At 48.9% G+C, this 24,932-nt stretch overlaps 1 protein-coding gene across 2 annotated transcripts in view; it reads left to right on the top strand.

The window, feature by feature from the left end:
• LOC139346373 (zinc fingers and homeoboxes protein 2-like) overlaps nt 1-24,932 on the top strand; it is an 88,246-nt gene that overhangs the window by 10,548 nt on the left and 52,766 nt on the right. For both annotated transcript variants that reach the window (XM_070985413.1, XM_070985414.1), the window contains exon 2: nt 12,579-12,741. The gene's annotated coding sequence lies outside the window, so the exon portion shown is untranslated. The remainder of the gene's footprint in view (nt 1-12,578; nt 12,742-24,932) is intronic.

Raw genomic sequence — 24,932 nt, 5'->3', positions numbered from 1 at the left:
TTAATTTTGTGTACGCTAAATCTCCTCCTTCATGCCTCAGAGTGGTTGGTTTATTGCCAGCACGGCACAATCGGCAGCGAAGCAGGGGAAGCGAGCAGATGTTACCAAAGCGAAGCAGGTTTGACAGGTGGAGCATCACTTCCTGCTCAGCAGAAGTTACTCATTCGCACCAAAAACCAAACGCACCTTCAGTTAAACTGTAATGTTTGGTGCTGCTCGGTGAGAGTCGGCGGTTTATCTTCAACCTCGTGTCTGGATGAGAGACTGAGAGTCTGAGGCACAGCAGCCGTTAGCTAAAGGCTAACAGAGACGATGCTAACGTGCGTGTTTACAATGCTAACGTGTGCTAATCGCTAAACACAAAGCGCAGCAGAGGCCTTTCTATCTAAAACCAGATGAGGCCTTTAAAAGAACCAAATTGATTAACAGCGATAGAATCAGCTGATGATCGATCACAGTTTGAGCCAGAAGTCTGTGCTCGCAGCTTCTCTCTCTCTGCTTTTCTTCGTCTTTTTCTGGATTTCTCTCCACGTGTGTTTCATAGTGATGAAATAATGTGAGGATTAATTGATGATCAGAGCCGAGTCTGTGGCGGTCCGACCGGCGACGCCTCATCTCTGCCTGCGACCAGCCTGTAACGCTGCTCTTCATCGTCCTCCCCTCCTCATCCTCCCGTCTCCTCGGCGCTGATGACCTTCCTCTCCAGTCAGAACAGCACAGTCACTCTGAGTGTCAGAGGCTGGAAACTCATCTGTTCAAGAAGTACCTCACGTCCTCGTCTTCTTCCTCCTCAATCATCCTCCCTTCTCCGGTTTCTGCCCGCTCTCCTTCATCCTGCAGCAAAAATAAAATCTTCCTCTTCCCTTCTCTTCCTCAGCAGACTCTCACTCTTTCATCAATGTGGAGAGGACGGCGTGACCTTGACCTTTGACCTTTGCAAAGCCTCTGGTTCTCCTCCACTGACTGATGTAGAAACTGATCTGGAGTCTGTGTGTAAAGAGCGGACCTGTGACGGTTCAGCAGGGAAACAGGAAGTAATATTCTTGCCCTTTATTTTGAATAATGGAAACGTTTGTGGGCGTCTTTGCTTCCTGTTTCAGCTTTAAGTCACGTGACCTGTCTTCACACCTGTCGTCCTGCAGCTCGAGTTCTCCCTCGATCCTTGAAAGTCTGTGAAAGTTTGGAAATTTGAGGACAGTTGGAGCCGAGCATGGCCTGAAGGAGCCGGCGGGCCTCCTCTGAGGAGGAGCTGGTGGAGGAGTTGGAGCTGAACGTGTGGAGGTCTTGAACGCACCCTGGAAGAGCTGTGGCAGGGCTGATTTTAACGTATTCTCATCTGCACTGACTCCTGCTTTCTTCTCTGGCTTTCATTTCTGCCTGCCTACCTTTCCCCGAGCTTTCAAACATGCATGTTCGTGCTGCTGCCCCCCCCCCCCCTTGCCAGCGCCCCCTCCACGCCGCTCCTCCTCCTTAGTTTCCCACAGTTCCCTGCTTCACCTATTGAACCCGGTCGCCAGCCCAGGAATGGAGCAGGGAGAGCGGCAGGAATGTGGGTCCCAGTCGGAGCCAAGACACAAAACAAGGAAGGCAGAACTCAAACGCCCCGCCCCCGGGGAGCCGGGCCAGCGTTTTCATTGGCTGCCTGCTGTAGGCTGACCACTGATTCTTTGTCCCCATTGGCTGCTTTTCCGTCTTCACTCCCTGCTGCTCTCTGGCCTATCAGAGCGCTCTCATGCTGTTAAAGTGTGTGTGTGCGTGTGTGTGTGTGTGCCATCACTGTGATCCCTACCGACAGCACCGTCTTGAGTCCTGCCCGGTTTCACCCACAGCATTGTGGGATAATCGCCGTGCGGCTCAGGACTTTGCTCTGTGTTAAAGCTCCACATTAAAGCCGTCACAACGCTCACGTCGCCGCATTATTGATGACACATGAACGCATCCTCGAAGCACGCGCGGCAGGAAGCGACCGCGCTGCCTTTTGTCGCAGCGTTCTGAGCAGAGCGCCATCGAAACCAGGCCGAATGTATGGCTATAGGCCAAGTTTATTATTAGACTCCTCTTCATCCTACAGGGGAACGTAGAGATAAGTCGGGTCGGTCGTCGTGTCATCTGGGACGCCGGCTGCTTTTTAATGTCACAAAGCAGAGAAGCTCCACAACAGGAGAAACAGCCCAACTGGAGCTCAGTGAGAGGAGGTCAGAGGTCACAGCAGGCGGCTGTCTTCTCCCATTTAGACGCCAGGTTAAATTCCAGTTTAGTTATCGCATGAAAAGAGAAATTACAGGCAGGTTATTCTCAAGATGTTTCTCAACCACGCAGTCTGAAGTCCTGTGGAGGATCCAGAGGCCTGGATGGGAATCAGATGGTCCATAACCTTTGTAATGAAAACCATCTGCAGACCAGAATCACATTTTCTTCACATGGAAGAATCTGAGTGTCGGGAATAAGAGGAAGAGCGCTCGCCAGCGGGCCGGCTAAACTTTATTTAAACAGTTTGCGTCGTCAGCAGTTTGTACCTCGTGTTACGTTTGATCGACCTTCATCTGAGTGTTCATCGTCGTTTTAGGATTTTCAGTGTGAAAGTCGACGGCTTCAGTGTCTCAGCGTGACGAAGAGTCAAAGGTCGTTCACGTCACGCCGGTGATGCACAAACAGTCGTGTAAAGAGTCAAAGAGGAGCTCACACCTGGTGTCTGCTGACCAATCAGAGCGTGAACACCTGTTGGAGGCGTGGTCGCAGGTGCCGGGACGACGCTTCCATCGTAAACCTTCCTGATCCGCCGTCCCGCTGATACCGTCGCGTGTCTTATCGTACTCGTTTCTCAGGATTAAAGCGCCGACGATGAGCGGCGTGAACACGTCAGACGCCCTGTGTTTGGGCAGCCGCGCTCGTCGCATCCTCGTAGCACCGGGAGCCGTTTTGTCAGAGGAGGCGGCCCTCGCGGCGCGTTCATTAGTCGTATTTATTTAACTAATGTAATTTGGAGAAACAAGCTGTTGAAACGGCGAGAAGTCGCCGCTCTTGGATCAGACTGCAGGGCCGGGCCGGCTGCCGTCTGGAGGCTCCTGTCAGGTTGCTTTTCTGGTGGTGGTGGTGGTGGTGGGGGGGGGGGGGGGTATTTGGTTGGAGCCTGGCTCCTCCACTCATCTGCATCTTATTTGAATTTCCTGCTTGCATAATTCCTCGGTTAATGGGGAGCTGCTCGGCACCGCCACAGCTGTTTTGCCTTTCCTGCCTGGCAAGAGCGGCAGGAGGAGGGGGAGTCGGGGGGGGTGGAGGGGTGGGGGTGTTTAAAAAGAAAAAAAATCTGCAAGTCATGTGGTGCAGAAATACAGTACAAACAACGTGTGATCCCCCGAGGACGGAGGAAGAGGAGCGGAGTCAAACACCCACCCACTCCCTGCTGCACCCCCTCTGCATGCACACACACACTCCAACAGCACCACACCCCCTTCACCAGAGCCGCACTGAGCATGTGCAGCGCCGGGCCTCCCCCCTCCTCACCAGCTCTGCCGTGCCTGTCCTGTAATTGGTTGGTAACAGGCGTGAGCGGCGCCGCGCCGCACCAGGCGGACTTCAACCCGCCGCATTAGTGTGTTGACGCATTCGCAGCCCTATTAGAGCTGTTTGTTGGCTCATTAGCAAACCGAGCCGGAGTTTGAACTCTGCACGGACGCTTTAATCGTGGCGAACACGCAGGAATGCGCGGCGCTGACATTGGCATCAAGACGTGTTGACAGCTGACAGACTGACACACGCTCACACACACTCTGAGTGTGTGTTTTCACACACGTCTGCATCCAAACGTCCACTTTTCCTCTGAATTATTCTCATTTTCACCGTTTGTTGTTTGATTTTTTTGCCCACCTCTGACTGACTGCTTTTGGGTGACACTGAAAGGTTTTCGGACAGAATGGCGCCCTCGCTGCTCGCCACGTCTCAGCTCGCGTGAGCGTTGGTTTTCATCCTTTTTTGTTTTATTTCATCGTAAATTGAACATCTGTGGGACGTTCCCTCAGGCTCTGGAAGGCTGATTGCTGTTTTCTGTTCCATTATTGACCAAACGATTAATACATTCATCACAAACGATCATTAATGGATCACCTGACATGAAAAAGTCATCATCAGTGCCATGAACGGCCTCGCACTGACTGTGTGACATTAAAGCTGCATGAACTGACCTTTAGTGGCCACCTGGGGGCAGCAGAAAGCTGCACATGAGCGCTGACATATTATCAGCTTATAAAGCCGAGTTGGTGAAGCCGATGACGGCGGATTTAACCAATGAGGGTAGAGGAGTGCAGAGCCAGGTGATGACTCACCTGTAAACAGTCACATGATCCTCGTCGATGTAAGACTATTGATTGTTGCTGCTTTAAAAGCTGAAGGTGAGCGTCGGGCTGCAGACGAGGCCTGAAGGCTCTGAGCGATGAGCCTGAGTGTTAACACGCTTTAACCTGACGGGAAGGTGTTTGTGTTCGCCATGGACGCTTTTTAAAGACCCTCTCCCTGATTCGCTGACAGCGGTGGTTTACAAACTCTTGAGGTGCGGCCGGCTGATTTGGCTCGTTCATCAACGCGGTCAGCGGTCGGAGCTGCGGCGGCGCGCTGGTGATTATGGTACTTTGAAACCCTTAGCGCCTGATTGCTGCAATTTGCATGGAAAATCCGCCTCCTCCTCCAGCCGAGTCCGATCCGAACACACAGCCATGACGCGCTCAGGTCACGGTGACGGCGTCGCCCACAGAGCTGGTCTTTAAGTTTCCCAGCTGACAGCTGATTCATACACGTTATTTCTCAGCTTTGCGGTCAGAAACAGGACGCACAGGGAGCGTGTCAGGCCCACAAATGGAGGCTTTAAGACAGTTTTTAGTCCTCATTGTGGACATTTCAAAATAAAATCTTCCTGTCCGTCATTACGTCCTTCCTATCACAAACAGTTTTCACTTCATGAATTCAGAAACGGGATGTTGACAGGACTGAACTCTGATCAGCACCAAGAAAATCTTAGATGTGTGTGTGTGTGTGTGTGTGTGTGTGTGTGTGTGTGAGCTTGTGCACACTCCTGCTCTAATACAATCAATGAAATCTTATTAGATGTTTTTACTCTCCCTTTCATTTTTTTGCTGTGTGTGTGTGTGTGTGTGTGTGTGTGTGTGTGTGTGTGTGTGTGTGTGTGTGTGTGTGTGTGTGTGTGAGAGAGAGAGAGAGTAAACCTGATGTTTCCACATCAGTCACAGCTGTTGTGTCTGTTTTTATTACTTTCCTGGCAGGTGGGGAGGCTTTTTTCAGGCTTTTTTCAGGCTCCTCGCCTCGCGCTCGCCGCCCGGCTGTTATTAGCTTGCTCGCTCGGCCGCTGGTCATCCTGACATATTGAGTCCTCACCGACACGACGTTTCTGCTGTCCTGCATCAATAAGCGGCAGGAATTCACCGCTGTCCGGATCATAATGAAATGTGCGGCCTCTTTGTTCTCGCTTGCTGCGGTCTGAAGTCACAAAGTGCAGATTGAGCTCTGCGGCGAGCTCCGGTCGTCACGTCGCGCTGGTGAAGGACGCCGCGCTCGTCTCAAAATGAGCTCCTGCTCGTCTGTTGATCTTTGCTGAAACAAAGCTTCATCTCAGCTCCCCGAACCCAAACTGTCCCTGTCTCACATGGACACACTGATTCTGTGGGAGGTTTCAGTGTTTCAGTGTATCGATATGAAACAATCAGCCAATGATTCATCACTAAACTCATCTGCAGCTGTTTCTGTGATCATTTCAGCCATTTTTCAAGCATTAATCATAAAAACATGAGGATTTGCTGCTTTTCTTTGTATTAATTCAGAGTAAACTGAATATATTTGGACGTTAGACAAATCAAACGATATGGAAATGTAAACTTTAAGCTTCAATAATTGTTCCAGTCTGCAGGAAAAGCACCGCTGCTCATGTCCTTAAGAGCTTTGTTTGATTCAGAAAAGCCTTCAGTTTGAGTTTTAACTTAAATCCTTTTTCCTGATTTAAATATGAGACTCTAATGAGCCGATCGTATCCTGCCACATGCATGTAAACGTGTGCATGGACAGAACAGGGGACAGCCGTCCTGGAGGGACATCATTCCTGAATGTCTTCAGCGTGCAGTGCTGGAGGACTCTCCAGTCAAAGGTGACGTCTGCTCAGCAGAGTTTCAGGCGTTTGGCTGAAAGCTGCCGGCTGAAGGGAGCGACATCAGCGCCGGATGCGTGGATTCGATTGGCCGAGGCCTCGCCAGCCTTCCTTCCGCTCGTAAATTTCTCGCTGCGACGTGGAAATCCTCACGGTCCGCTGACGTGTTCTCGTTAAGCCATACAGACGAGGACGTCCTCTCAGCTCCTGAAGATCTGCTTCTAGCTCGCTGAGTTTTGTTAAAAGTGAAAAGAAGTAAAGATAAAGATCAGGGATAAAGATTCGGTGTGTTACAGCTCCTCTGACTGCTGCTCAAAGTGGGTTTTCATCATGCATGTGTAAATGTGTTCTGTCAGCTCGTGGGGCAGCCATCCAGTCTGTCTTTGAACGCATCTTTAGCCATTAGCTGGTGGCTAACGGCCAACCGTTGGTCATAAACAACTGGCTGAGAAAACAGCCAAACTCGCTGAGATCGAGAGCTGATTTCAGACCTTGAAAACAGTCGATTCACCACTAAGATCTCGTCCTCATCACAGTCTTCCTCAGCAGATGGACTTTTCCCAGTTGTCCTGGAAGTGAATGAAAAGTGAACAGAAAATCTCAGCTTTTAAGGCAACGTGGACAAGACGTCCTCAAAGTGCTTAAAAATTGGAAATTTCACCGTCAACTGACGACAGCTGGGCCGCCGCCATCTGCTGAGGAAGGCTGCGTGATCCAATCGAAAGCTCCAGAGCAGCTGATAAATGGACCCTGTGCTCCAAACACCAAACTGGAATTTGGGAAAGCATTTGCAGGTGCACCAAAAAAGCGTCTCTCCCAACCTGTGTCAAAGCACCCAGTAATGTCCTCCCGTCTCGCTGGATTTTAATTCTCCCCTTTCGCTCTATTTTTGGTCTCCACCAGCCTCTGAGAAACCCACGTGGCTCTTTAGCTGCTAAATGCTAACAGTGCGCGTGCTGCCGGGCAGGTGGCCACCACACCTGAGACCTCTGGGTTGATTTTCTGACGAGGCTTTTTCACATTTAGTCATTTGCTTCATGTAAAAAGATTCCTGAACTGAGCTTTAATGACAAGACGTTTGTTTTGAAGGTGAGGTCGCTGCTGACTGACGCTGAGAACAAGGATCCTTCTTTAATCGACCTGATTGATTTAAATCAGGTTTAGAAGAAAGCAGACAGACAAAAGGACAGACAGTGAGACAGACAGAGAGACAGGCAGACACCCCCTCACTACCGCCACTTAAGAAGAAAACCCACAAAGCTAATTAATTAGGGTCGACTGGCTCATTTGCATGTTTTGTAAGCTCTAATTAAGATATGCAAAATATCCAGCTGAGTGCTCAGCCTGGACGTGTCCACAGGTATGGACAGGACGGTCGATGGAGACCGCGTCCTTCACCGTCACATTAATGTGAGGCCTCGCCGCGTCGGAGCAGGAAGTGCTGGACGTCTGAGGATTTGTCTCAGTGACTTTGGTGCTTAAATATTAGGACAGCTCGGGGAAATCACAAAAGACACGGTGCGGGACAGGGGATGGGAGAGGACACGCTGACAGAAGATCAGCTGTCTGTCCCCCGTCAGAGCTGATCGTGTGTTTGAGGAGTCATTGAACGCTGTTCACAGAACCACATGATCACCTTCGTCCAATCAGGTGGCAGCAAAAATGGACAACATGGATTTACTTTGAAAGGACATTTCATTTTTATTCACATGTCCAGAAACAAAACAGGTGAGCACGAGCAGGACGCCCGTCGTGTGTTTAATGTGTCGTGCAGGTGTGAAACAGTGTGAGGATCCTGTGCCCTCACCTGAGTGACGTCCTGCAGCGTCCCTCCAGGTGACCTCGCACAAAACGACATTATTAGGTTTTTTAAATTCATTTTTCTGTGTTTTTCCTGCCTGCAGGCTTCACTGTGGGCAGCCCTGACGTAAAAAGGTTTAATTCACCTTTCACGCTGCGTCACGACAGCCGCGTCACGACAGCCGCGTCACAGACCACACCCCCTTTTTTGTGGTCGTTTACTACCTGGGATCAGACACGGGACACGAAAAGCTCTGATTCTGCAACAAGAAATGAACAATTTTCCTGTGTGTCGCACGGCGGGCGCATCACAGAGCAGAGTGTGTGAATCTCACACACACACACACACACACACACACACACACACACACACACACACACACAGATTTACGAGCGGCCAGAGACCGACGGCTCCTGAGTGTGTGTGAATGCAGCATTAGCCTCTAATGTAAAGTACAAACATTCTGTTGGTTTTTATCTGTAATAGTTGTCGTGATGATCACCTCTGGGCCTGAGGGCGCTGCACACACACACACACACACACACACACACACACAGAATCCCAGAGCAGGGCTGGTTAGCATCAGGTTGGTGATGGATGGAGGATGAGGTCAGTCCTGAGGGGGATCCAGACTCTCTGGAAAAGACCTGTTGTTCTCTCTCTCTCTCTCTCTCTCTCTCTCTCTCTCTCTCTCTCTCTCTCTCTCTCTCTCCCTCTCCCTCTCCCTCTCCTCTCTCTCTCCTCTCTCTCTCTCTCTCTCTCTCTCTCTCTCTCTCTCTCTCTCCCTCCTCTCTCTCTCTCTCTCTCTCTCTCTCTCTCTCCCTCTCTCTCTCTCTCTCTCTCTCTCCCTGCTGTGCAGCAAATCCTCTGATGATCTCATCCTCTCAGTAACCTACACACACACCTACGCACGCACACACCTACACACCACATGCGCTCATCACTTCCTGTGGAAAGCACTGCCGGTGGTTCCCTCTTAAAGGAGCGCGGCGCGCTTAGATGCTCAAAAAACCTCCTGATGCATCAGCTGAAGGTTTGGAGTCCAGACGGCATCCAATCAGACGTCTTTACTTTGAGCTCATTTTCTGTAAAAGCTGCTTCTGATTGGTCGGATTCACAGAATGGCTCAAACAGGAAGGACGGAGCGCCGTTTTTAACATTTTAATTTGATCTTTTATTGTTTTATCGCTCCTCTGTTGGTGTTTTGGTTATCGCCGCTGGCTTTGCTAACTGAGGCTCGCCATTAGCTTAACACTTATGCTTTAACTCTCATTATTTGTAGTGACTTTGTTTGATTAGTTATCGATTATATTTTCTAAATCTTTTAAGTTATTGGCTGTTTTTCCTCTGGCGTTTCCTCACTTCCTGTTTATTTCTAATGGTCGATTAATGTTTGTGCGTGGACTGGGGTGGCGTGCGGGGAGTGTGTGTGTTTGGGGGTAGGGGTTGGAATTTTCATTTATGTAAGAAAAAGGTAATGCAAAAAGGTAATTGTAAATTGTAAATAAAATTGTCTATTTCCTGCGGTGGAAGTTGAAGTGCTGGTGGCGCCTTTTGGAGCTGTCAATCATGACGTTGAACACGCCCTTTTTACAGCATCAAATAACGAATCAAAACCAGACTCTTGGACACACGTCACCAGAAGCCGTCTTTGCGAAAGATTTATTTTACGTGTTTTAGTTTGATGTCCCGTCCGCTAATGTGGAGGTTTGAGGTTTATGAGCTGTACTGCAGCAAGCCACCAGGGGGCGATGGAGCCGGCAAACCTTTAAACTGGAATTGAATTGTTTTTGCATTAAATTTAACAAATTTGCTCGTGGAACCAGTTTCAGCCTGGCGGTCTGCAGTCTGCCGGACTTTCAGGCTAAAATTCATAAAACGGAGACAGAAGAGACTGATGAACTGATTGGTGGATCCATTCATGTCATGTGATTTCCTGTCTCGTCAGCAACAATTAATTTCTATCTTAAACTTACTGTCACTGAAGCGAAACTCGTCAGCCGGCTTCAGGAACAGCACACTGATTTGACATCTCTGTTCATTCACAAGGAAAGAAGCTTTACAGTGTGGCCCTTTCAAAATAAAACACTTGACTTTCCTTAGGCTTTTCATGTTATTTCATTAGATGAATACTATGTAAGAGCATCGATCCACAGAGAAACACAGGCTGCTGAACGCAGCTCACAGTGAAGGTTGACTGCACACTGCACTTAAGCTGCTCTGTGTGTGTGCGTGCGTGCGTGCGTGCGTGCGCGCGCGCGCATGTGTGCGTGTGTGTAAAGTGAAACATTGCCTTAATGCAGTGTGTGTATACAAAGGTATCACAAGCACAAACACACACATGATTCAGGTGTGCAACTGCTCAAACACACACACACGCGCGCGCGCACACACACACACACACACACACTCATATATGAACAATTAATCAAATTAATCTACTCAGTGTTACATGATGATGATTTGCTTTGATGAGAGAAACGCATGTGGGACAACAGGTCTCTCGCTCTCTCTCTCTCTCTCTCTCTCTCTCTCTCTCTCTCTCTCTCTCTCTCTCTCTCTCTCTCTCTCTGCCACACACACACACACACACCCTCCTTTTCCAGGTGTTTCCTCTCTTCTTTCTCTTTCTCTTCTTTCGCTCTCTCTCTCTCTCTCTCTCTCTCGTCTTTCTTTTCCTCTTGCTCCTACATTTCAAAGCCTGTTCAGTCTTAAACATGTAAGCCACATGCTCTGCTCTGATTGGTCAGTCCTCCTCTGGCGTCCCCTCTCACTGGAGGAGGAAGGAATGCTCCGTTGCCCTGCAGGCTAGCGTTGCAGCATAGTTACCTTCCAGTACGTCTTGTACAACAACAACAACAACAACAACAACACACCGGCTGCCAAGATCAGCCCTGAGGTTTTGTGCCGGCTCTCGAGCTGGTCCTGATCCCGATGTTGTCCTCGTTAACAAGAGCAGTTGGCTGCACATTTGCATAAAACCGAACTCTGCGAGCCCCCCCCACGCCGCAGCGCCGGGAGCCTTTTGACTGCCTCAGACTAGCGGGCGGCACCGGCGGCGGATTGAGATTCAGTTCACAGGGACGGTCGCTTCTCCGGCTTTGACGCCGTCTCACCGTCTCTCGCCGGGCGTTCAGACCCAAAATATTTAAAAAATGCAGGAGGAAGTGTGGGCGTCGCCTCAGGTGACACGGCTCAGGAAGAGGAAGTGTGATCCAGGAAGGCCGGATCCACCAATCTGGAGGTTTATCAGATGCCAAAACACTGTTTTCAGTTCAGGATTTCACCGCTCTGAAAGTTATCACAGCGACGTCTTTTTTATTGACGGCTGTGAGGGAACCAATAGAAATGCAGCGCTGACATCACAAAGTGATGAGGGTTCATTTGATTGGCCATCACGGTGCATTGTGGGATGAAAGCGGTTGGGTTCAGGTTCCTTGTTTCAAACAGCGCTGATGCCTTAAACTCAGATTCCACTTTCATATATTTCATCTTCTGTACCTGAGGGTCCGCGCGGCCCACAATGCATTGCACATCTAATGGATTGGACATGTGAACGTATCTGTGCGTCCACTGTCGCATCCAGTTTGGGAGAATATCCACCTTTTAATGCTCCTCCTCATGTGATTGGCTGATCAGGTGAGGGAGGTGCAGAGGTACAGGTGTGTGTAAAAAGGTTAATTTAGCGCTCTTCATCCATCTCAGCGTTACTTTCAGCTAACACGACGTTCAGCTGTGATCTCATTGGACAACGACTCTGTACTTCAGTAAAAGTACAAATACCTCACAGTAAAACTCGTCCTGTAGCAGTAACGTGTTCCTGTCAGTGTGTTTCTCTCTGCTGTTTTCAGCTTTGTGACGATACTTTTTCAGCTGATCAAGAGGCTTTTAAAGAGTTCACTCAGCTGAAGAAGACATGAAGGAACTCTTCATCCTGCAGCTCAGCACAAACATCTGGAGATACGAGCTTTTCACAGTGCAGGAGGGGAGTGAACAGCTGTGATCTGTGAAGTAACTGAAGCTGAGAGGTGAATGTAGAGTAAAAGTACAATATTTACCTCTGAGCTGTGCTAGAAGTATGAAATGGAAGTACTCAGTGCAGTACAGCACCTGGACTTTGCAGTAGAGTACTCGAGTAAATGTACTCGGTTATTACCTGCCGCTGACGCAGAGGTCAAAGTTGAAGTTTCAGGTCTGTCTCTCACCTCCTTTCGAGAGGACGCCGCCGTCCTCCTGCCTGTCTCATTGTCTCCAGCCGTCTGTCTCGCTCTTTGTTTTTCTCTCTCGCTCTTCGTCGCTTCCTCCCTTCTCCGTTTTGGCACATGTTGCCACGGTAACCGCTGCCTCCTTTTTTTTTTTTGGCCAAGTTGTAGTGGTGCAGTTTTTAAGGCCCGTACTGGGCTCCACCGCTCCTTCACTCACGCACACACACGCCATCACGCCATCAAACACGCCCATCGACACCCCCTGTTCACGCACACACACACACACAATCATCAACACCTCTCTGCCTGCATCTGTCTCACACACACACACACGCTGTCACACTTACACACATGCAGGTCTGATTTGTCTCCTCACACACTTTCACACACCCACTCCTCCGCTGACACCCCTCTCTGCTTTCAGATTCCACAGGAGATTACCCAGAGTGCCGCTGGCCTGAGGATCATCCAGAGCGGGGAGAGACGAGAGAGAGGACGAGGAGGACGTGCCGTGATTGGAGGAGGAGGTGGAGCCTCAGAAAGAACCCCGCCCCTCAAGTGAAGCCCCTCCCCTCTGAGGAAGTGCAGTGAGTAGTTTTTATCTTTTTTATCTTTGTGGAAGCTTTCATGGCCTTTTATTTTGAAAATGCACATCAGTACATCCTGTTGGACTGTTCAGCTGTTTTTTGTTAGAGCGTTTGGTTAAACAAACAACATGGAGGCGTTTGATGTGAAAGTGTGGCAGCTTTAGTCTTAGTTAGTCTTTAGACTTCCTGCTCTGTCAGTGTGGTTATACAGGCGTGAGCCGCCCTGTAACACCTGTTTAAGCTCCTGCAGAACACCTGAGAGGTGAGGCTCTACAGAGGCTGCTGGTGAAATGCAGCTAAAAGCCAGTTTGGAGTGAGAATTTGCCGCCCCTGCTCGTTTAACGGTGGCCCTGTGGGGCAGACGAGCTCGTGGCGGCGGCAGCAGGAGGAGATGTGACTCCTGTGAGTACTAGCTGGTCATGTGACATTGCAGAGCTGTTGCAGGTGAGGGTGTGTGCAGGTGAGCCTCCACTTGTTGCTGCAGCTCCTCTGTGCAGAGTCAGATCTGCTTCCTCTGTTGTGTTCCCACGGTGTGAGAACTCCATCAGGTGAACGTCGGTGGAGGAAGACGTCAGGAGACGTCAGTAAGCCAGAAACGCCACAGAATCACGTGACGTCATCGAACAAGCAGCTGTGGAAGAACGTGGGAGAAGCAAACGGCCTGAAAGCCTCCAGGTTCTGTGCGAGGAGTGAGGACCGGCTGGTGTAAATCCCAGAGATTTGTTCAGAGCGATGAGTCAGTCAGAGGAGAAAATCCAGCAGGAGAAACTGGATCCTCTGTGGAGCCGTGGGAGGAGAAGATCCACCAGGAGGAATACTCCACAGATAAAACCTCTGCTGTGATTAAAGGAAGAAAACGTCTGAGCCACAGGTTTGAACAGGAAGTGACACGCTGGTGTCAAAGGTGCAATCAGCTGAGGATGAAATCACACGTCTTTGTCCTCCTCTGTCCCTTCAGCGTCCTTCAGTCCCTCAGAAAGTGGGCTAAGCGGATGAAAAACACAAATTGGCAAAACTCAAGGTCCTCCAAACTCCTGAATCCAGTCAGTGCAAGGTCTGATTTTGGACAACATGTTGTTATTTTTACCGTCCTCTCTTTGTTACCAGCACGGCTCTGCACTGCTTTGCACTTCCATTCCTGTTTTCCTCTCCGCTCGTGTCTCATGCTTTAATTTGCTGTGCTGAATTTAAAGCAGGCCGGTTTCCCCGATTCATAATTCACATGCGTTTAATTCAAGGTAGAATTAAGGAATAAACATGAGGTCTTGAAGATGTTAAATTGGTGTTTCGGCAAGCAGAAACCGAGCTGTGAAGGCTGCTGGAGTGTAAGAGAGAGGTGACATTGTGGAGAGAATGAACGCAGAGCGACTCACACCTGGAAAGCTGAGAGGTTTCGGGATGAGTAAGAGGAGGCCGAGACGCCTCTCTGAGAGGAGAGTGGCTCCAGGAAAAGTCAGAGAGACACTTTGAAAGATGTGACATTTCATTCCCAAGATTCAAAACAGACGTCCGGCGCTCTGCAGACTGGCTTTCAGCGCATTAAACGTGTGGATGGAGGGAGGAAGCGCCGGTTTGAGGCCGCCAGAGGAGAAAAATCCATGTGAGAGGAAAAGTATCGAGTGATCGGAGAACAAAACGAGGAGCCGGGTCGAGAAAAGGAGGTGATTTGATCCTCGCGCACTTCAGGCTGCCGTACAGTCAGAGCCGGGAGGGGTGGTGGAAAGGAGACACTCTGCGACGGTGCGACGGCGTCCACCGTCCTCAGCCCAGCGTCCAACGCCTCTTTGGCGCCCCCGCGGCACTGAACCGACCCGACGCTGCGCCGTCGTGTGATTTAGGACAAACGTTTTGAACAAAGCTCGTTTCAGTGGAGGCTCTGCAGAGTTAAAGATTGAGGAACCACATCTGGAGCTGTCACCGAGGTCCAGCGCTCAATATTTGTATCACAACCAGAACAGAAACAGACAGCGGGACGGAAATAGATCCTGACGATTGACGGAGGTTCAGTGAGCTGTCCTCAGAGGAAGTCTGGACCTGAGGACGTGGACTGACCAGTGGACTCATTCAGGATTCATCTCAGTCTTCAGTATTTGACGCCACAGCTGAAGTCTCACTGGTGTCAAAGTACCCTCAGCTGCAGTTCCTCTAATGGCCACTAGACTTCACTGAAAGCAACACAGCAAGTCCGAACGTGTCTGTCAAAGTCCAGAGTCCATTTGAGTGATTGTTGAGGAGGTTCATAGATCTTCTCCTCCTCCTGCTCGTCCACCTCCACCTCAAATGAGGATTTTATGGCTTCAGATAACTTAAAAATATGGCAGTTAGCAACAAACCCAGAAGTCCAGCCCTCAAAGCGTCCGTCCAGCATCTTCAGGCTAATGGTCACCGATGCTAATTTCGCGTTTTTCTCCAATCAGACGTCTGTTAGCTCCCAATACGAATGTACGACTCCCCCAACGCAGCTAGAAACACGAGCCCGGGGAGAAAATCAGTGATGAAGTTTTCATTGGTGTAGAATCGCCTGAAAATAAGACCTGTTGCGTTTTAGCTCATTCTAAGCTAACGAAAGAGTCCACCATATCGCACCGCCATGTTTCTACAGTAGCCCTGAGTGGACAAACTGGCTCTGGACGGTGCCTTTCTGCAGCTTCATCACTAGATGCCACTAAATCCTCCACACTGGACCAAAAGCATCCCGTTTTTTGAGTTCTCATCAACGTCACTGCTGCGCTCCTATTGGTTAGTCACATTTCCGTGTGAGGGTTTGGATTTGACCTGCGTCGCAGCAGCTCGTCTGTTCATTTTCATGCTTCCTGCTGTTCTGCGTTAATGTTTTAACTCTGTGTAAACAAGTGCTGACGGCTGATTGGGTAACATTTGGACCTACCCGGAGCAGCTTCATGCAAACTCGTGCCATAGTTATGACTTGTTGGAGTGTTAAATTTGTGTAAATGTTGTCAAAGACCTGCTGAAAAGTGCTTCCTGAAACCAAACAGTGTTGAAAATATGTTGTTTGTCGCTTTGTTTGTGTGCATTTCTGAGCCCAGCAGTAACTTTTACCGTCTTTACTGATGTACGTGCTGTCAGAGCTTTCCACTGCAGCACCAGCACCGAATCAGTCACCAGTTTGAGGCCTCGCTAGTGCAGAAAACCTGACCATCCGAAGCCAAAACGTACCAGAGTTTGGCTGCCGTCCAGTCAGCTTTTTCAGTGTTTTCCTGGGCTGCAGCCAGCCTGCGGGCCGGTGCCAGCCCCACTGGGTGCTCGGGAAGGTTTATTTTCCCGGCCCTTCTGCTTTATTGAATGGGCTCTATGCAGCTCAAGGGGCGGAGCGCCATGCGAGCACTGCCAAGGTGAGGGGTGCAGTTTGCACATGGGTCACCAATGCTATAAATATTTGCATCGAAGGTGCTGCGAAGCACCTCGAATGGAAGCATCCAGCAAACATGGCAGATCGCCGGGGTGGCAGGAATGGCTCCGCTCCTCGTAATTCGGTGGGTTTTTTCTCCTCTTCTCTCTTGCTCGGAGACTTCCTCTGTGGTTTTCACGCTGAGCGAGTCTCATGACCCGCAGGCCTTTGAAACCTGATTAAAAAGCTACTGTATCATCTTAAAAATGGACGGGCGTTAAGAGGAGATCAGGCTGTTTTCTGCTCTCCTGGAGAGCTTTGCAGATACGTGGCTTCATCACCGTTGAGACGTATCTCTGTATGTATGGCTGCTCGGCTGGGGCTTCAGCTTCACACACACATATTGTGATCAGATCAGAAGCCTCGATTGTGAGAAGAATCAAAACGTTTAACTGCACATCAACATTTCATCTGCAGCAGATCTAAATGTTTGAGTGCGTCTCGTCATTAATTGAGGAAAACAAAGACTGCACGATTAATGTGCTGCCCTAATGTTGTCACTCTCTGATCATACTCTTGTTAATAAAACCGCCATCTGTTACTTCCAAATGCTGCTGCTTTAGTCTTAAATCTGAGCGGCGGCGGCGGCGTAGCAGGAAGCGAGCGGGGATCTGAACTAGCGGTGGGAGTGTGAGGAGCGGTGCAGATACTGTATGGGGGCTGATGGGATCTCCACAACCGCTGGTGGAGGTATCGACTACGTGGGAGAGAATGACTCACCCTAAAAATCCACACACACGCACACACACACCTGTGGAGGAGGTGTGTGTGTGGGCAGTGTGGCCGGGCAGATTGCTGCTCGCCTCTCTCGCTGAGCTGTAGTATGAAAGCGTAGCCTCGCTGCTGCTGAACTTCACCACCACAACACTCCATTCCTTCGCTTTTCCTCTGTTTTTTTTTGTCTTTTCGCTTGTTTTCCACCAGCACGCCTGCGCCGTGGCCGCTGCCGTGGCGGCTGCAGCCGGAGACGCTGCGCTGGTGGTGATTCACTTGTTTTGCTCGGTGCTCGTGTGTGATTTCAGCTCTTCCTCTGAGGTCTGGGGTGTTAAGTTTTTAACTTTTAGGTTGTCTTTTTTCCTCCCTCTGCTGTGAAATGTGTGGCTGTGGGTGTTCTGAGTTGAGAAATGTGTCACCCCCCCCCCCCCTCTTTTGCAAAGTTTTGTCCAGATCCTGAATTTCTACAAATGTGCACAAATTAACACCATCAGTCTGCATTTCAGCGCGGTGAAAGTGTGTCGCTGCTTTCAAAGTTTCGACACTGTATTAGAGTGTCAGTCTCTCACAGTGCCATTGTTAACGGCACAGCCTCCACATTCACACTGCAGGGTGGAAATAAGCTTAAATACATCTCAAAAATCACATCTAATACCAGCGCTCTGCTGTGTTGATGCTGTGTTTGCTGAGCAGCCTCAACGCTTCGTCCTCGGTGCCGACGCCGGCCTGTTGATCCGAAACAGGCGGGCAGGTTCGCTTGTTAGCTCGTTTGTTAGCGTCAGAGTTCGGGGCTGCACTTATAACACTTACCAGGCCTGAAGAGGCAGTGATGTTATCTGTCCACAGAAATAAATAAGCTCGTCTTCCTCCCTCTTTAGCCTCTTTCTCCTCTTCAGGCTTTCAGTTCTAAGAAAAAACTCTGTACTCTGTCAAGGCTTTGCAAACCAGAGGAAAGCAGCTGTTCTCTGCTATAAAAACCCGGCCGGTGTCGCTGCTCGCTTAGCGTCTGAGTTAGCATACGTCAGGATGACATCAGCCAGGTTTCCATCCAAAGGCAGCACAAATTTTAACCCAGTTTCAAGAAAATCTGCAAAAGAAAATGCAAATGAAATCATGTCTGTGAGATGAACAGCAGGTGGCGCTCCAGTTCTCCAGTCCGTTTCCACTCAATGGTCGCAGAAGAAGATGGCGTAGTTAAAGGAGCTCCATCTGCGAGGAAGGTTATGGTCTCGTCTTCGGCTCTTCAGCTCTTGAATTTTTGCCGCCCCTGAATCTGTGTTTTAAAGCTGCAGAGCTCGACGTACGTTGAATTTTTGCCACCCCTGAATCTGTGTTTTAAAGCTGCAGAGCTGAACGTCAGATGAACGTCTCGAGCCAAACAAGTTCACTCAGTGCAGATGAAGCCAGTCGCCGGCAGCTCAATCTCTCTGTAGCTCACTAAAATTTGTAAGTTTCATTCTGTCGCCGCTCTGCCGATAGTGCTGAGTTTCACGTCAACCAGCAGGCACTGATTTGTTGGAGATGAAGGGGAGGAGCTTTAGCGACCGAGTGGGCAGCAGCAGCTTCAGGATGGCGGAGCTGACGGTGTTTGTGTCATTACCCTCACCGCCAGAAGGGGGAGACAGATGAACTGTTCGTGGAGGTTTGAGCAGATTCTCCTCAGGTTGCTGCTTTTTAAATCGAAGCCTCTTTAATCAACTGAAGAACCGTCCACGAAATATAAAGAGGTCAGGATTTAAGCTGCAGCGAAGCGCTTCGCTTCCAGACACAGTTTTAACACCCCCCCCCCCACCCCCCCAAAACAAGAGCAGCTCAGTAACACTGGAGTTTATCCAGCAGCACATAATTGAGGCCATGATGAAGTCAAGTGTTTTTCACAGTAATGAGTGTTAGACTGTTTTAGACTGGAAGGTACAGTAGATCCACCTCACAGCCCCCCCACCCACCCACCCACACACACATTTGTTCAATTTTGCTGAGTGCCACTCAAGAGATATCCCTCAAAAAAAAAAAAAAAAAAATCTCAAATTGATTTTTTTGGGGGGGGTTAGAAAGGTGCAGATTTTACATGTTTTTAAGGGCTGAAGTGACAGAAAAAAATGGGATTTTAAAGGTAACTAATCCAATTACAGCTGAAAAAAAGTGGCTGCTTTGTTCAAAATGCAGAAAGGAAACAAATTAATTGCAGAAGAAGAAAGCGCCCAAGTGACCTCCGTTTAGCCCCCCCCCCGACCGCTAACGATCAACAAAGTGTTCAGCTTTTTAGGCGCTTCTGTCTGAAATCACACAAGCCGGCGGCTGAAATCTGCTTTCAGATTGCTTGAAATTGGCAGATAATTTTTGAATTCAGGAGCTTAAGCTGAAGAATCGAGGTTTTTTCTCAGAAGTCGAAATTAAAATCAAACAAAAAGGTAAATCTGAGCGCCGGTTTCAAACATCAGCGCCACTTTTTACGTGTCATGAGGAGCCTCACGGTGTTTCCTGTGGCTCTGCAGGGAAACATAACCCTGATGATGTCACTGTGATGTCATCAGGGGGATCTTAATTAATCTTAAGACTCTTTACAGAAAAAAAAACACCTTCTGATACACTAACCCCAACTCAAACAGTTTCCTTGATGGATTCTGCATACTTGGCGAGAGGTAGTGTAGTAGTCGTAGTAATGTGAAGTATTATGGGTAATTTTTCATCCGAAAGAAATGAGATGAGAGAGATTCAGGGAAATACATGCAACCACAGTCCCAAGCTGGACTCAAACAGGACGTTGTGGTCACGGTCAGCGCCTCAACCCACAGGCCTCCGAAGGGCCACGAGAGAAATACTAATGTTTTTATAGTTTTTATAATATTTTGGGGGTTTTGTGTCACAGAGTCACCCGTAGGGAGATGGCAGGAAATGTGGGAAGGGAGGTCCCAAATCAAACATGGACGCTGCGATCAGTGGTCAGCACCTCAAACCCGAACAGGGCGCCCAAAGTGATTCTAGTGTTCTAGTCGAATCACGTGCAGAGGAAGCGTTTGAGCCCAGAGAGACGCCTGCAGCCTCCTCTCAGGCTGCAAAGCTCCAGCAACCTCCACCTGCCAAGCAGGCCCACCTGTACGTAGGCTGAGAAGCAGCACGGCGGGACGGAGAAAGGGCGATATTTAGAGGAAAGAGAAGATCAACCTGAGGCTGCGAATAGATGCGTTTACCTGAAGTGACAGCGGCAGAAAAAAGATGTGATCATGGCGAGATTCAGCTTGGCTCTGCGCTGATGTAACACCAACAGAACTGGAGCGTTTTGTCATATTTTATCATTTCCCTGCTTTTTTAGTGTTTACTGAAACACTCTCGTGTTGGTGGTGTCAGTGCGGGTCACATGTCACAGCGGCACACGTTTGAGAAACATGTGTGAAGATATGTTAAGGTGTTAACCACGCTGACGGAGAGAGGAACAGAAACCTCGCTGTGGTATCTGAATAAAAGCAGATTTTAATGCAGCTCAGGTGTTTTTCTGAAAGTGTAGTCAGAGTGTTTGGTTTCACAGAGCTGAGATCATATTTCTGCTGTTCAGAGGTGGTACGCCGCGATACTTCACTGATATCAAACAGTACTCCCAGTGAAGGCCAATTGGAGATAGACTGCTGGGAAATTTCTAAAATTACTATTCCAAATTTACAAGGTGGAGCGCTGCCACTGTTAGACAGTTTAGGGAGAGCCGCGGTGCGTAAACCGTTTTAGTTCGTCTCCTGCTGTGATGCAATCTGTTACGAGCATCAGTCAAATCACCCTCTCTGTTAGAGGATAAGAAAACACAGCCGTCAGCCAAGTCGCTAAACTCTATAAACAGGATTCCCCAACCTGCATTTACGCTGCAGCGTTTCTGCGCTCTCAGAGGGAGCGAGCAGCAGCGGGGCAGCGCTCACAGAGCACCTAAAGGTTTGAGGATTTGAATCAACACGGTCCTTTAAATGTGCTCGTCAGAGATCTTGATCTTATGATTTCACCACCCGATTGGAGCCTTCTTTTCTCTTTAGGTCCACTTTGATTTGAACACAGAGTTATAAACACAATCTGCTTCCTGTCTGCTTTAATGAACACAGATGGGCTTTATGTCCCCAAATATTTAATTTCCTGCTCTTCTTTTTTGTCGTCTTCTGCCCGTTTCTGGTTTGATAACGAGCAACAAATTAAAGGAAAATCCTTCAATAGATGAGTGAAGGCACATGAGGAGGTTTCACGAGTATGGAAATGATGTCGCGACGTGTTGGACGGCGCCCTGAACCTCCTCCATCACCAAACGCCAGATGACGAAAAGGCTTTTTCAGTACTTCAGAGGTCAGAGACTCGACGCTGAAGCTGCTCTGGAGGCTTCATGTTTGTCGCCAACCTGGATGACTGTTTACATCAGAGGGACCCATCATCTGCCCTCTGACGACAGATCAGCCTCTGGGGGCGACGGCCATATTTCGGGGCGTCCGGTGTCGTCAGCGGATCTCCAGATATGAGCCATCCGGGCCAAGACTTCTTCTTTCAGGCACCAGCTGTCGTTTACAGTCAGATTAACAACTTTTGACATGAAGAAGACATTTCGGCTCATCTCTATCAACAGACATCTGCATATGAATGCTGATAAATTTCAAAAAAGCTAATAAAAAGCTAAATATAGTTGGTGCATCTCAGACTACAAACACAAACCAGAAAGCTTCTGATACCAAATTCTCGTCCGTTGCCTACAGATTCTCCATTCATATGCAGATATCTGTTTATAGAGCGAGGACATCATTTACATACTCCTCTCTGATTGGACGGTTACAGTTCCTCTGTTGTCACTGTGCTCATGATGAAGAGCGATGTGTTTCACTTTTCCTCTTCAACGCGCATCCGCTGGTTAAATTTCCATCGCAGAGGACTGGGAGGTCGACCGTGATGATTGACTGTTTCTTACTCTGAAGTACTTTGATGCAGTTGTGTTGGAGTAGAAAACAACTCTCTCTTCTGGCCTTGTGATTGGTTGATGCCAGGTTGTCGCTACCAAGCCCTGGAATATTTGCATGGCGTTAAACCCCCCCCCCCCCCGATTTGGTCCTGACTGAAATATCTTGCCATCTGATGCTGGGCCATCATCGGGTCAAACTCTTAATTCCCTCATCATTGTGGTTTATGACAGAATTCCAGCAGCGACGTTCCCATCAGCCTCAGCCTCAGCTAAACTAAGATGGAGATCATGATGAACGTCTTGTGAAATCACAGCACAGCGGGGCAGTTTATAGTTAAGCTGTGACGTTGCTCTGATGTCTCTTGGCAGTTGCGTTTTGCAGTACTCTGCCTCTGTGCCGTTGTATTTTGACTCCAAGCTGTGTCCAAGAAAGGCCTCCTTTAAAACAGTTAAACTCGGCCTTCTGAAACCTGAGATATCCCACCGAGGGACCGAGAGGGGGATTGAGGGCGGAGAAGGGCTGAGGATGTCAAGGATGGAAGGAAGAGGACGGGGGAGCAGAGAGACTCTCTGATTCACACCGAATGCTCCAACAATCCATTTGTACTGCAGGATTTTCCAAACAATTCCCCGACGACAGGGGTGGTGTAACAGAGAGAAAGAGACAAAAACGGCAGAGATGCCATAAAATCCGCCTCGTATCAGAGCAGCTCCACTCAAACGTTTTTTGTGTTTATGAGTACGTCGCTCTCCTCCTGATCCCAGTTCGACACTGTTTCCAGAGCAGCGTTAGCATGTATTTTTTCTGTTGTACAATCATGTCGAGACTGGAGCTCGTTTGGATCGACGCTGAACTCGACCCCCCTCCAGCTCTCATGCTTCCCCTCTCAGAGCACGAAACAGTATCGGCATGGCGAGAAGGGAGAGGTGGGACTTGGACCGCGGCTCCATCTGTACAGTATTATCCTTGTTCCCCCTTTGTGAGCTTCATTTCTGAGAGTCTATTTTGCATTAGTGCTGCATGAATTTTTCCACAAAGAATCCTCCTCAGTGGTGGAAACACCGGACCTGGACCGAGTGTTTGTGTGTTTTCCTGAAGCAGAAATCCACCCTGCACACTGTTACACAACTGCTGGCAGCCTGCTCCACATGTTTGGGTCCTTCAGCAGTTTGACGTATACTTTACGTATTCTTGATGTGGGTATCGGTGGACGTCGAACCCCAACACCTTTTGGTACCTACTGAGTGTCTGTAGGTTTCTTTGCTGCTAATCGCTGGCTGGATTTAGACGCTATATGGCCGAAAGCATGTCGACACCCAACCTTTTCATCCATTTGATTCTCAAACATCTAAACTCAAAGTCATGGTCGTTAACCTGCTGCTCCAGCCTCCATGCCTCTGGTCCCAGTCTTTCCACCAGATGTTGAGCCTGGCTGCAGGGATTTGCTCCCATTCAGACAGGAGCATCGCTGAGGTCCAGCACTGATGTCGGGTGATCAGGTCTGGCTCACAGTTCGTCCCAGAGGTGTTGGACGGGGTTGAGTTTAGGGCTCTGTGCAGACCAGTCAAGTTATTCCACAACAAACTGGGAAAACATTTTTTTTTTATGGAGCTGGATTTGTGCAGGCACCAGTATGGATACAGATATCAAACTGATACCAACTCAAAAGGCTGGATCAGGTATCAGTGACGATGGGACGATCTGGTACTGGATACCAGTTCAGGACATTTATATCTATTCATTTATTTATTGCATTTTGTTTTACTAGGTTAAGAAGGTCCAGCCTGATGTTGCCCCGTCTCTTCCACACAGTGAGGTGCACAGCTTATTGATTAAACACTGGTTTCGGATCGGTACTCGATACGGGTTGACACCCAAAGCCCAGGTGTCGGTATCAGGACTGAAAGAGTTGGGATGGTCCATCCCGAGCATGGGGCCAGTACCATGTTGGAACAGGAAGGAGACAAACTCTTGATAGGAAGTTGGATGCTGCAGCATTAATATTTCTCTTCACGGGGACTAAATGGTCAAAACCAAACCATGTAAAAGACGACTGGGATCTCCTCCATTTCAGTCACAGTGAAGCTTGTGAGGACTGCGAGCAAAGCCGATGAACGTACCGTTGAATCATGCGGCAGACTCCCGTTCTTGTTTTCGGGAACACTGAGGTTATTGAGTTTAAAAGCTAGCTTTCAGAATCATTTTAGCTGCAGGGAGAAATGCTTCCCTCAAATAAAGGCAAAGAGTTCAGCCACTCGTCGCTGCATTGGATGAAAGGGATTCTGGGAAATAAAGTATTGAACCAGTAGCAGAAGAAGAAATAAATGAGGCCGGTCAGAGAAAGCAGAAAAAAATAATAACCCTTCCTGACGTGCGATGAACGAACTGATGCTTCCTGTGTCACACAATCTGTGCAAACATTTCTTAGTGTTTGTATATATCTTACATTCATGCTTCCAGAGCGGCGCAGCGAGTGGGAGTCGAACAGAGCCTACATCTGTACAGCATTACACTTGTTAATCTTCTCTGAGAGGCCAGAGCCTGTTTTCTCTGTAACAACATCTTGATTCTCTCCAACTAATTCTTCCCTGGGGGCCGTGAAGAGTTACAGCAGAGCAGCGGTGCATGTACAGAAACTTTGATATGGTCCAAGCTCTTCCTCCTGGGTCGGCGGGTTCAGTTTAACCTCGCGGTGACGGCAGAGCGGGAGGATTAGCAGCGTTTTAACGAACCAGGAAGTCGGCTGTTGGGTGTGTGCTGCTGAAGCGCGTTTAAGCAAAACTCATCATCGGATTAAGCGTCCGACGTTGCTCTAAATCAGATTAGCAAGTCCAGTAAACGCAGGCAGTGCTGAAACGATGTGTTGGTGATCAGTCGGGCGACAGAAGAGCTGAAGCAACTACGATGGATTAGCCAATCAACACGAGATTGACAACAAAGCCTTTTTCATGTTGTGTCTGATAGAGGTTTTCTCACATTCATACGTGAAACAAACAGAAGTTGAAGTTCGACTGGCACTCTTTTACTCACGTCGTCTTGTTGCTCCCTCTTCTTCTGCACTGGTTTCATTGGTTTTCAACTGGAGAATTGGCGCCAAATTTTTGTTTGAAATATTGGGAATTTTTGCATTCAACCAAAATCAACGCAGC

The sequence above is a fragment of the Chaetodon trifascialis genome, chromosome 17 (assembly GCF_039877785.1).
Source record: "Chaetodon trifascialis isolate fChaTrf1 chromosome 17, fChaTrf1.hap1, whole genome shotgun sequence".
Taxonomy (NCBI): domain Eukaryota; kingdom Metazoa; phylum Chordata; class Actinopteri; order Chaetodontiformes; family Chaetodontidae; genus Chaetodon; species Chaetodon trifascialis.
Note: the sequence above shows the minus strand (reverse complement) of the source record. Positions and strands in the feature narration are given on the sequence as shown.